We start from the raw sequence: 11,314 nt of genomic DNA, 5'->3' as shown, positions 1-11,314 counted from the left end.
TTTATAATCATTATTTGAACACAAGGTCTCACTGTGTAGCCCAAGTTAGCCTTGAACCAACTATGTAGCCCAGACTTGACTCAAACTGATGATCCTCCTGTCTCAGATCCCAAGTGCTGGGATTATAGGCATCTGCCAGCTCTTCTAGCAAATTAACTTAATCTTAGCACTTTAGGTGGGACAAAAATAGCTCAGTCTGCACTGCTAAGATCAGTCCAGCCACTGTGTTTTCCTTACTTGTTTCTTCTTGAATGAAAGATAAAATCACGGTGAAGTGTACATCATTTCTGTGATCGCCTGCTCTCGCCTTCCGTGCCTCGATAAACAAAACCCAAGTTTTGTCCATCGCACATATGTGCGGATGCTTGCCACCTCTTCCTATGCACATGCATACGTACAGACTCTGGGGAAGTAACAAAAGGTAACAAAATGCAAGACAAACTATGATGTGATCTCAGAAACCCTTACAAATATGTAAGTATGAGGGATTCAGTTTAAAATCTTTTGTTGACCTCCAATCTTCCAGGATGCAGGCTAAAATTTGTAGTTGTTGTCTAGTCATTATTGTGATGGAGATTAGTGGAGGAATTCACAGTAGTTTACAATATCCAAGCAAGGGAAATGAAGTCCATGTATCTACTTAGTGAGTATTTAATGTTTTCAGTCTTTCTAGTCAATATTAAATCTAAGGTGATAATCCTCAGAGGAGAAGAAAAAAGCACAGTGGAGATAGAGTGAGAAGATAAAGAATAGACATTTTCTGAGCATCTTTTACCATTCACCTGCCCACTTATTAACTATTCACAGCACACACACAGCAACCTTCTGATGTTAGACATCATCCCAATTTTACATGTGAGGGAATGTGGCTCTCTATTGACAATGGCACAGCGAGTGATTATGGAACTGGAATTTGACATAATCTATTTGACACAAAAGACAATAATCTTTGTAATATGAAACAAAAGACAATCTGATACCCAGCAGACCTGGTGTGATGATGGAGTGAAGGAAAAAAATAAAGGAAAGCGAGGAGTCTTGAGAGCTTTAAGATGAGTCATGTATTTTAATAAAAGAATATATGCTAAAGATAATACTAGAGAATTTTTCTTTCCTTGAATTTCACTGTAGTAACAATAAATCCCAAGGGCTCATTCATTCATTCACTTCATTATTCATTCACTCGTTTTATTCATTCATTAATTGATTCATCCATTCAAGTAATTTAGCCAACATTGATGGAGAAGCTATCTTGGGGTCACCGTAGACTTGGGCATGAAGATATAGACAAGAAAAATATAAGATTCTTACTTTTGTTCATCTTAAAATTTAATGCAATAAAACAGCCAGAAAATTGGTAAGTATTCTGCATTGTTAAGAAATACTATAAACAAGGAAGCACATAGTGATGAATGAGGTCACCCAGCTCAGACAAAGAAGGCAGAAAGGTCCCCAGAGGCACTGGCCCAGGGTCCTGATTGGTCAGGTGGGCTGCATGGGTCAGGCACGGAGGCCTGCAAAGGCTTTGCACCCTTGGAATACTGTACATATTCTCTGAAGATTGGATAAGTGACATTTATATCTGAGTCTCTTTATCTGTGAGCTAGAAATTATAAAAGTACATTTTTCATAGTGGTAAGCAGTTTCTCTTTGAGCTAACTGGTACCTTGCAGCATTTATGGAGGAGAAGTAGGAGGAGAAAAATAAATGAAGAGAACGACAAAAGAGAAGAAAAGAAGCAGCCCTGATTTGTACCTCTTGCAGATTACCGTGGTATAAATAATTGGCCCACAATGGCCAACTCCAAGTTGCCAAGATGGCACTGAGAGGCTCCAGATTCCTGAAAAATGTAGCTAGTGGCTCTTCTGAAGCCATACCAGCCAGCTGCAATTCATGCCACTGGGTCCACACTTGCCTTTTTTGAGATTCTCCTCATTTCAGGTGTCATTTTCATGCTGAGGCAGGCATTTCTTATGGTCACAAAGTGACTGCCAGAAGGAGTGCTGCCCTTTGTTCACAGTAAGGTAGGTAACGTGGCAGCAGGATTCTTTCTTACACCATGGACAAAAGATCCAAGCTGCCCTCTAGACCATCTCTGAGTCAGCAAGGTGTTGGGGGTTTACTTGAGTTCTGGAGTATGAGGGTCAATTTATAGCTGGGGATCAGCTGGTTCCATTCCAGTGACATGAAGAGAGATACTGCATCTTGTTAGGTGGGTAGAAGAGATCTAATGGGGACTGCAGGCTGGCAAGCTACTCGCAGAAGACCTTGACACAGCCTGGGTTGGGGCTAGACCTTGTTAGGCAGTTGCGAAGTGTCTGGGAAGCAAGTCATTGCAAACTTAGTCTCTCTGTATCAAATGCCAATTCTTTCTTAGTGAGCAACTACTGTGTGTAGCCTCATGGCCCTTTGCACTGGGGAGAAGTTTTATGATGTCAGTTCAAGCCTTTAGATATTTTATAAAGAGTCCAGACCCAATTCAGAAAGCTGCAATTTGTGAGCTTCTGGTTATACAAATGAGAATGTGCTTTGGCTCCATAAGTTCCTCACCATTTTAAGGGGGAAAAAAAGATGAACTCAATTAAACCTTAACTGAATGGTAAATGAGATAGTGATTCTATTATGTCATTCACAAGATAATGCAAAAGCAAGAATCTACAGGGCAATTAGGCTCCCGAGAGACTCTAATATTCCAATAAGTCACAGAAATAAATTCTGAGCAATTTAAAGAAGGCGAACTCTATTAATTGCAATGTTCACCTGCCTGTACAAAAATTGTTGCACATGAGTGTCTTCTTCCCTTTCTTCTATCAAGTAGTTCTTGAACTTCTTTGCAACTTTCCAGCCCCTCACATTTGCCTCTGGCTGATTTTAAATTATGCTAATTGAAAGAGGGAAAAATGCTGGTAACGGAATGAAATGGAACGCTGTTTCTTATAGCATCTGGTGCAATCTGAGCCATTTAAAAGTGTATCTTATGGAATAGAGATATGAATAAGCAATGCCAGTCTGATTACAAACACCATGGGTCTCATTAGAATACGTCAATCTGATTGCTAGGTAGTGATACATTGCAGATTAGTAGGCTATAATTGCCTCTTACATACTATGGGTATAATATATAGTTTCTCTGGGTGGATGTTGCAGCCACTTTCTCCCATGGCTATCTTTTCCAGCTCCACACAAAGCAATGTCTGTATTCTGCTAAGCTGATTTTAGCTGGGTTCCTGGGTCCTAATTTTATTTCCCTCCAAGTATTCATCAAGTTTTCTACATCAGTGTTGTAAACAGAGAATTATGTCCAGGGTGATTGCCAGAAATCAGATATGTCAGCGGTCTGCTACCCACTCAGCTGGGAGCAGCCAGTGGCTCTAGGCGTTTCCTCTGAAGGGAAAGGGTAAAATAACTGACCCTAAAGCCCACTACACTGCTACAAGTCTTAATGAGGTTGTTGACTTAAGTGTATGGTGCATTTTTTCTTTGTCAAAATCCATTTGGTTCTTTACGATGACTGGAAGAATTTAGACAGCCTAGCCCAGACCATGACTTTGGTGTACTCTGTAGCATTTGCAATCTCCAACTTGGGCTCTGAAATCAGGACATTTTTACAGTAGTGCAATCTCTGCAACCCTGGCCCCATACACCACATACTGGAACTGCAGTGACTAGACCCCGGAGGGAAAAGGGCAACTCTCCATTAGCTGCCCACTAGGTAAGTATTTGGTGTACAACCCAGGGCCTGCCGGAGACACAGGGGGCAGGGAAGTAGTAGGCTTGAGCTTTGCTTGCATTGACCCTGGACAGGCTGAGCTCTGTGCATCATGAGATGCATCTCTGTCTTTTCTAGGTTTTTCATATGCAATCCTCAAAATGTGTTTGCAAATAAATTCATCCCACAGAGGCGTTACAAGGGTTTCATTCTCAAATATAACATATAAAAGTTATATTCGAAAGTAACAAAATCAGTTTCCTTGCTACATAACTGCTCAGTCTTACATACGGCACTGTCCTTTAGGAATCTTCACTATTACTCCACTTGTCTGGCTCTAGAACCTTCTCCATCTCAGTCTTGTACCTACTGACTAACCCTGTCTTACCAACCTGATGTTTTACCTAAGTACTTACCTACTCCATTGTGCTGCATTTGGAAAACATCACTCATTCATATCATGCCCATGTTGACAGTTTTCTATAGAATTGATTACACTGATTTCCCAAAAGATCCTGACAATACAGAGAACAATTATTCCCATTTTAAAGATGAGTAAACTGAGCTTGAGAGGCTAGCTGATTTGCCCAAGATCACACGGGTGGGAAGGACCATATTACATCATGCTCAGTCTCTGCCTCAGTTCACTTTCTTCTTGTCTTAGGACCCATCTTGTGCTTCTGCTTGGCTAATGACTAGCCTGTGTTTGTCACAGTCCATCATCAAAGCAAAGAACAGCATTTGCGAAGTGTCATCTGTGGCTTTCACGCTTAGAACATAGAAATGATAATTAAAGAAAATCGCTACCTCTCCCTGGTTATGTATCAGCTGGCAGTTATCTCGGCTGTAATAGACTGCGCTCTGCTTTTAGTGAAAAGTAGAATGTAGAGATTAATTCCTACAAAACACCGCGTGGTAGATGAACATTGCACTGAAGTTATAATTTGTTCCATCAGAGTTTATCCAAAATAATCAACATGACAAACCAGTGAAAAAGAAGCCACCTGACAAGAAGGCAGGCAAGTCGAGTGTAGAGACTGCAGCGGCAATACACCGCTATGGGGGAGGCTCTGCAACCAAGCGGGATTGTACCCCCCCCCCCCCGACAAATTGTTTAATCTAATGAGGTGGAGGGATCTGGGCACAGCACACAGGTCAGGGTGGAGCAGAGCCAGGGGCAAGTTGTTGGATTCCAGCTGCTGATGTTTAAATCCCAAATTCCACCTGCTATTAGCTGAGTGACCTTGAATTATTTTCTAACTTCTCTATGCTCTAGGCTCTTCCTCTATAAAATGGGGAAAAATTATTCCTTTCTGTATGCTTTCTTAGACTATTGTAAGGACTTAAATGTGTTCCAAAATGTGAAATGAATTGAAAGCCTGTGAGCTCGAGCTCCAAGTTTTACAAAGCCTCAGAAGAGGACCTGTAGGTCTTGTCTATCTGCTGTAGATCCCAGGGCTGAGGGGCCTGATTTTGCATGTTAGTTGCATTTTTATTTTAAAGAGAAAAGAAAAATAACTCTTTGAATTTCTTGCCAGAGATTAGGATACATTCTCTATCTGTCTCCCTCCTTTTAGGGAGGCTGAATAACTAAAGCAATTTAAATGTTAAAAGCCAGGTACTTTTGTAGATAAACAAGGCTATGGCTAGAGGAAGGATAGAGATGACTTTGCAGAGCAGAAAATATCATCCCCATGCATCTGGATTCCAAGGAAGAGGAGCCAAGCGTTCTACACATGTAGCGCTGCTCATACTCCTCTGCAGCTTTGGGAAGTGCTCAGTGGAGTTCAGAGTCAAGGCAATAGTCTTTTGTGTGCATCTCAAATGACATTTCCCAGCCCCCTAGGCCTGGTGCTTGGCCGGAGAAGATCTGTCCTCTGATGACATAAGTAGGAGCAACATTCCCACGTAAGCCAAGCTAGACAGCTCTCAGCACTCCTGTCTACACCTCTTTCCTGTTCCACAGTGAGCTCTGGGCACCTACTGAGCATGGCAGCATCACAAGAGGGAAGGAATGTGGGTCTGCTAGCCACTACTTGGAAAAGTTTCCACGAGCATCCTCTGGACCTTCACCAGGCTGCGGCGTGAGCTATAGATAAATGCTCTGGCTTAGCCACTGAGAAGATGGAGTTACTTCATTGCAGACAGAAGCTAGCACTCATTTCCCCAAATAATACAACATTTCATATTGTTGTACTGAAAAATCAATCTCAAAATTATTGGTAAGATGACATGTGGCAATTTTGACACCATTCTAAGAGCTCTTTCCAGAAAATGGAGGGAAGAAAACTTAGAGACTTTCTGTCTTGCTAAATAATGAGAAAATTTCCAGCCTACTCTCTCACAAAACCGAAATATGCTGCTGGCTACCTATTAGCGGATTCTAGCTCCACATTATAAAGACAGAAGAACCCAACATGACCCAGATTTCGAAATTCTTTTCATTTCATTATCCATGTTTAAATGTTGCTGGTAATATGAAAGGGCAAGCCTGTAAGAGTTAGGGCCTTGGTTAGCGTGCCTTAAGTCTTGAGCCTGATTTTTGATTGATAAGAACCTGGCCAATCAGTCATTTATCTAATGGTAGAGTATCACGAGGACAGTACTCACCCTTAAGATCATACTTTTAAATAATTATAATTTGTGGACATATTTATGAAACACTTCCATCAAATGCTTATATGAGTGTCAGCATTAGCATTTGTAGTTTTAAGGAATCTTTTGAACCCCTTGGAACACCAGTGAATGCCCAAGCATCCATACATCCCAGGTTAAAAGTCCCTGGTAAGAATGGGACCTGACCTTCTGGGTCAGTAACAAAGATATAGGAAATGATACAGAAAGAGAGATGCTAGAGAGATTTATACCATCAAAAAGGCTACTAGGAGTAGCTACCAGTTGTTGAGGTCTGGTCAGATGCTAGATACTGCATTAAACCATTTACTATATTTAATCTTCATAAAAGCTTTTGGTGTGTAATTGTCGTGGTACAAACAAGGAAATGAATAGAGAAAAAGTGGAAAACCTGCCCTGAACTGCACAATTAGCAAGTGGCAGAGCCTGACTTTCAACCCAAGTCCATAATCATAATTACAGTGGAATACAGGACCTGAAAACCAGATTTTCTAATGCATTATTCTCAAGGGTGAAGTGTCAGAAGTCAATGCTTGTTTTACACACTGTATACATGTATTATATCATACTGTACCTCACCAACAATACAATGAAAATAAATAAAAAATAAATCAACGCTTTTTTATCCACCATAAATATGCTCCATTACCATGTAAGATCTTGCCTTGATTAAATTATAACCAATATTTCATTTAATGAAAGCATACGTAGCAAAAATTATTGAAAACACATAACCAGATTTCAGGTTTGTATACAGCAACTACTTTATTATTTTCAAATGCAAACTCTTTGCATTTGGTTTGCTATTTTACAATTTTACAAACTAGGTATAAAAGACCATAAATAAATGACATAAGTTATGTGTACCTAAAGTTCATGAAGGAAAGAAAAATACCTTGACAAATTCAAACAAAATAGAAAAATCTATGTCTAACTCAAAAGATTGCTCAAATTCTGGAACATGTATGAACCAAGCAATGTTCTGTTAATTTCTTTTTCAGTATGATCTAAATTATAATATGCCTTATACATTCTAATTTTAAACACAGTCCTTGCATATTCCAACATACTTGGAGTGATACAAAAAATAAATGCGCTCTTCAGTGTGTATCAATGCTTGATGTTGTTTGGACAATGCTAAGGAAGTGAAAATATTGCTTCTAGAACTTTCCTTTATTGGTCAGGAGTGTCTTTAGACAAATACTGAGGCTATACAAGTGTTTGGATTAATACACATATCCTTCACAGATTGGATACTGAGTCTCAGAACACACACGCTAGCAGTGTCGTGAGAACAACCTCTCTTGAAAGTAACTTTTTAAACACACCAGAACATTTCATTTAGAAGATTGCTAAAAATAAGTTGGAGCCTGCAGACACATGGTGAAGCTACTTGATTTGGTGCTAGGGAACAGCTTCCTGCTGCTTAATAGAAGATCTGAGCATGATGTGAGCATCCAAGCTCACTAAGTCAGCGCTTGCTCCCCGGCAAGACACAGACTAGGAAGTTGGCCTCTTACCCTTTCCTCTGGGGAAGATGACATGCTCAGAGATTCAATCTCATTTTTATACAGAGTTTTCAGGCATCAACGCATAGGCACATCCCTTTAAAAATATATTAAGGTCCCCCAAAAGGGGTGAATTAACTTTGTCACTCTGGCATAGCTATAAGAATACAATGCCACACACCCTGTCAGAATGCAATAAATATTTATTGATGATTTTTCTCTACTTATTCAATAACGTTAATATGGTTCAGAATCTTTTTCCTCCATTTTTCCCTGATTTGATGTTATAGCTTATACAAACGGCCACAGTTCCTGCAACCACAGCTTAGAGGGAGCAAGGCAGCCACTCAGACTATGGAAAACGGCAGTAAGTTGGCTGGAGTTTGGTATCATCGCATCGGTACTGGATCTGCACACACCAGAACTCAGACTCTAGAAAACTGATATACCTTGAGGGCAAGAGGAGTGAGCTGCATATTCATGACTAGAGCATTTTCCATGTAATTTGGGAACCTGAAATTGCTTGAGACTGTTCCATCCCAACTGCATTAATCTCAAGAGTCACTGGCATGTATTTTTCTGTGACGCTGGGAGACAAAGTATTCATCCGGACACATCATCTCAAGGCCGACACACATTTCCACGTTCATTTCCAAAAGTATAGGAATTGCATATATTTGTTCGCATTCAACAAGTTCCATTTATGCAGGGAAACAAAGGCTACTTGTACTCCCCTTGTGGTTACCAGATGGATTCCATCCCCCTTCCTCTCTCCAAGAGGGAATTGGTGAGCTGGGTGGATGCAATCAGAATTTCTGATCCTGATGAAGGGCTGTCACCTGAATGGGTGTATATTCTAAGCATATTCCACCATTAAGATGAAAACGCCTCTGTCCGAAGCTGCAGAATTAACTCTTTAAGGTGAGAGTGACAGCTACAAAAAACACACTTATAGATATAGGACATTTGACATCTCCAAGTCCTTTCCAAGGGGACAGGCATGGTCTCCAAGCCCACCGTATCATAGGGTTCTCATCTTGAACTGGCACGAAACCAGGACTTTTTCGCTGTAGCATTCCACAACATTCACAGGCAGTCTGAAGCATGAGGTTACACGCGTACACACACCTACGCACACACACGCACACACACTCACACCTATGTACACACATCAAAAGAGATATACACACATCAGCTCATATTTAGTCTAGGAAAAAATATATTTATATCACTGCAATGGCACACCCTGGGTAAAATGTTACTTCAGCAATGCATATCGTAGGCAGCTCATGAGAACTGGCTTTGTTCTGTGTGGTGGCACCTGAACTGGTGTCCATAGGAAAACCTGTTGCCTCTGGTCACTTGCTGCCACACCAATGCAGCAGTGACATACAGGGATGAAACATGGAAATACATATAAATAAAACCACGAGGAATTTGGGAGCAAGGGCTCTGCAGAGCTGGTGCCGGGAGACAGTGCATTCCTCCGTGCAACTGGAGAGCAGGTGCTGAGCTTTAGTTCTGTGGGTTTCCCTGGGAAGTGGGGTTCTACAAGCACGCCGTCTCTCCTTTTCAGGTACAGGTGCCACTTCATCTGTGTCTCTGCCCCAGCTGGTGTGTCACAGAAGCAGAAGAAACACACTTGGAAGGAACTGAGGAGGGTGTGTTCTGTTTTCCTCCAAGGGCTTTGTAGTCGACAGGAAGGCTGTGAGGCTGAGATAGCAGAATTTACTCCCTGCAGAGAAAAGAGCAAGACTTTAGATACAACACTCGCCAATATTAACAGCTCATGAGCCACTGATACCGAGACAAAGAATGCAGATTCGTAGATGGCAATAGGGCTCCATAAATGTGTAGGAGAGAGATCAAGAGTTATTACTTTCTTCTTCTGAAAAAGTAATAAGCTACTAACGAGCACCCATAATGATTGGATATTACAAACTGAGAAATGAAAAGCAATAGATGTTTTCCTTGAAAATAAGGAGCAGGATATCTAACTAGTAAGAGATCCATTTGACGTGCAGGTAACCATAGAAGACAAGGAGGCCAGAGCCAGGGACACAGTAACTATGATGCCTGTGTTGGAGGCCTAGGGGCTCTGGGCTCCTTGAGAGCATCAAGAACCCCCCCACACACACACACACCCTGAGCACACCCTAGAAGTCTAGACATCAGCCTTGAGCAGAGAAGCCTGACCCAAAGCATCATCACAGCTCCTCCTGGTCCTCTCCACATGCCAAATGATCAATTCAAACTGAAAAAGGAATCTTTCCCTGCATTTGTGACAAATGATCATCAGGACTGCTCCTTGGACCATGCTGCCTGCCACAGAGGCGGTGCTTCATCGTTAATGGCCTCAAATATAGTGCAGAGATTAAGATTAAAATGTACTTCTACTGGCGATTGTGCTAATTTTGTTCAATTTGGCGTGTGTGCACATTTATTGTGTGGGAAGGAATAAAAAAGATAGTTTCGCTGAGTTAAATGACCACTATTAAACACGTACATGATATGTAGTCTATTTGGAGACAGAAATAAAGTATTCCCACAAATGATTCATATAGAAATCAGTTTTTATAATTGAAAATTATAAATGCAGGTCAGGGTATGCTGTATCAATATCTTCAGAAAGCTCTTTCTTTGCAGTATAGTTTTATCTATAAATTTATGTGAAGAAAAAAATAGAACATGAACTTCTCCTTAAAACTCTGTAATATATTGCAGCATATGGGCAGCAACCATATATATATAAACAATTGAATCTATGTCCTTTGCACTGAGCTGCAGTCCCAGCCAGCCCTTTGTATTATTTCTTCATTTGAAACAAGGACCCAGTTTGAGCTTGGGATCTTCCTGCCTCAGCTTCCCAGAGTCTGTGATTACAGGCATACCCAGCAGGCAAACTGTAAGTTTCTTTTGCTACTAGGAATCCCACTGTTAGAGAAAGAGTGGTCTCAAACCTCTTGTCCCTTGTCAGCGTGCAGACCCCCTTCTTTACCTCATGCCTACTGTCTACTCTATTTTCATTATTAAGTGAGGATTTGTGGAGTTGAGATTTTTCTGGAAATGAGTGCAGATCTGAAGCTAGAAGAGTGGAAATGTAAAGGTCTATATCTAGGCCTGGGGAGATGGCTCAGTGGAATAAGTGCTTCCCTGGCAAGAGCAAGGACATGAGTTCAATTCCCAGTTGTGGGGAGGGGGAAGGTCTAAATCTAGCTGGTGCTAAAAATAAGAGTTGAGAAAAACGAGCCTCTGTCCTTTGAATTCAAACAACTCCCTTTTCATTGGGAATTTCTTGAACAAAGCCCAGACAAAGCATGTGGTGCAAAAGGGGCGTCAAGAGCTGTTGAAAGGAATTCATTGTGATTAAATAAACATAGTGCTGCTCCCTTATCAGCCATAAAGATACCAAAATATCTCTATCACCCACTTCCTTTCACTGCAAGGAAGTTGTACTTGTACA

At 41.1% G+C, this 11,314-nt stretch overlaps 1 protein-coding gene across 1 annotated transcript in view; it reads right to left on the bottom strand.

Annotated features, from left to right (window-relative positions):
- Positions 1–7,112: 7,112 nt before the first annotated feature.
- Epha4 (EPH receptor A4) overlaps positions 7,113–11,314 on the bottom strand; it is a 144,948-nt gene continuing 140,746 nt past the window's right edge. Inside the window, exon 18 of the mRNA XM_004638166.2 lies at positions 7,113–9,586. The gene's annotated coding sequence lies outside the window, so the exon portion shown is untranslated. The remainder of the gene's footprint in view (positions 9,587–11,314) is intronic.

This window comes from Octodon degus, unplaced genomic scaffold (genome assembly GCF_000260255.1).
Source record: "Octodon degus isolate 3935 unplaced genomic scaffold, OctDeg1.0 scaffold00096, whole genome shotgun sequence".
Lineage (NCBI taxonomy): Eukaryota > Metazoa > Chordata > Mammalia > Rodentia > Octodontidae > Octodon > Octodon degus.
This window is presented reverse-complemented; position numbering and strand designations above follow the sequence as displayed.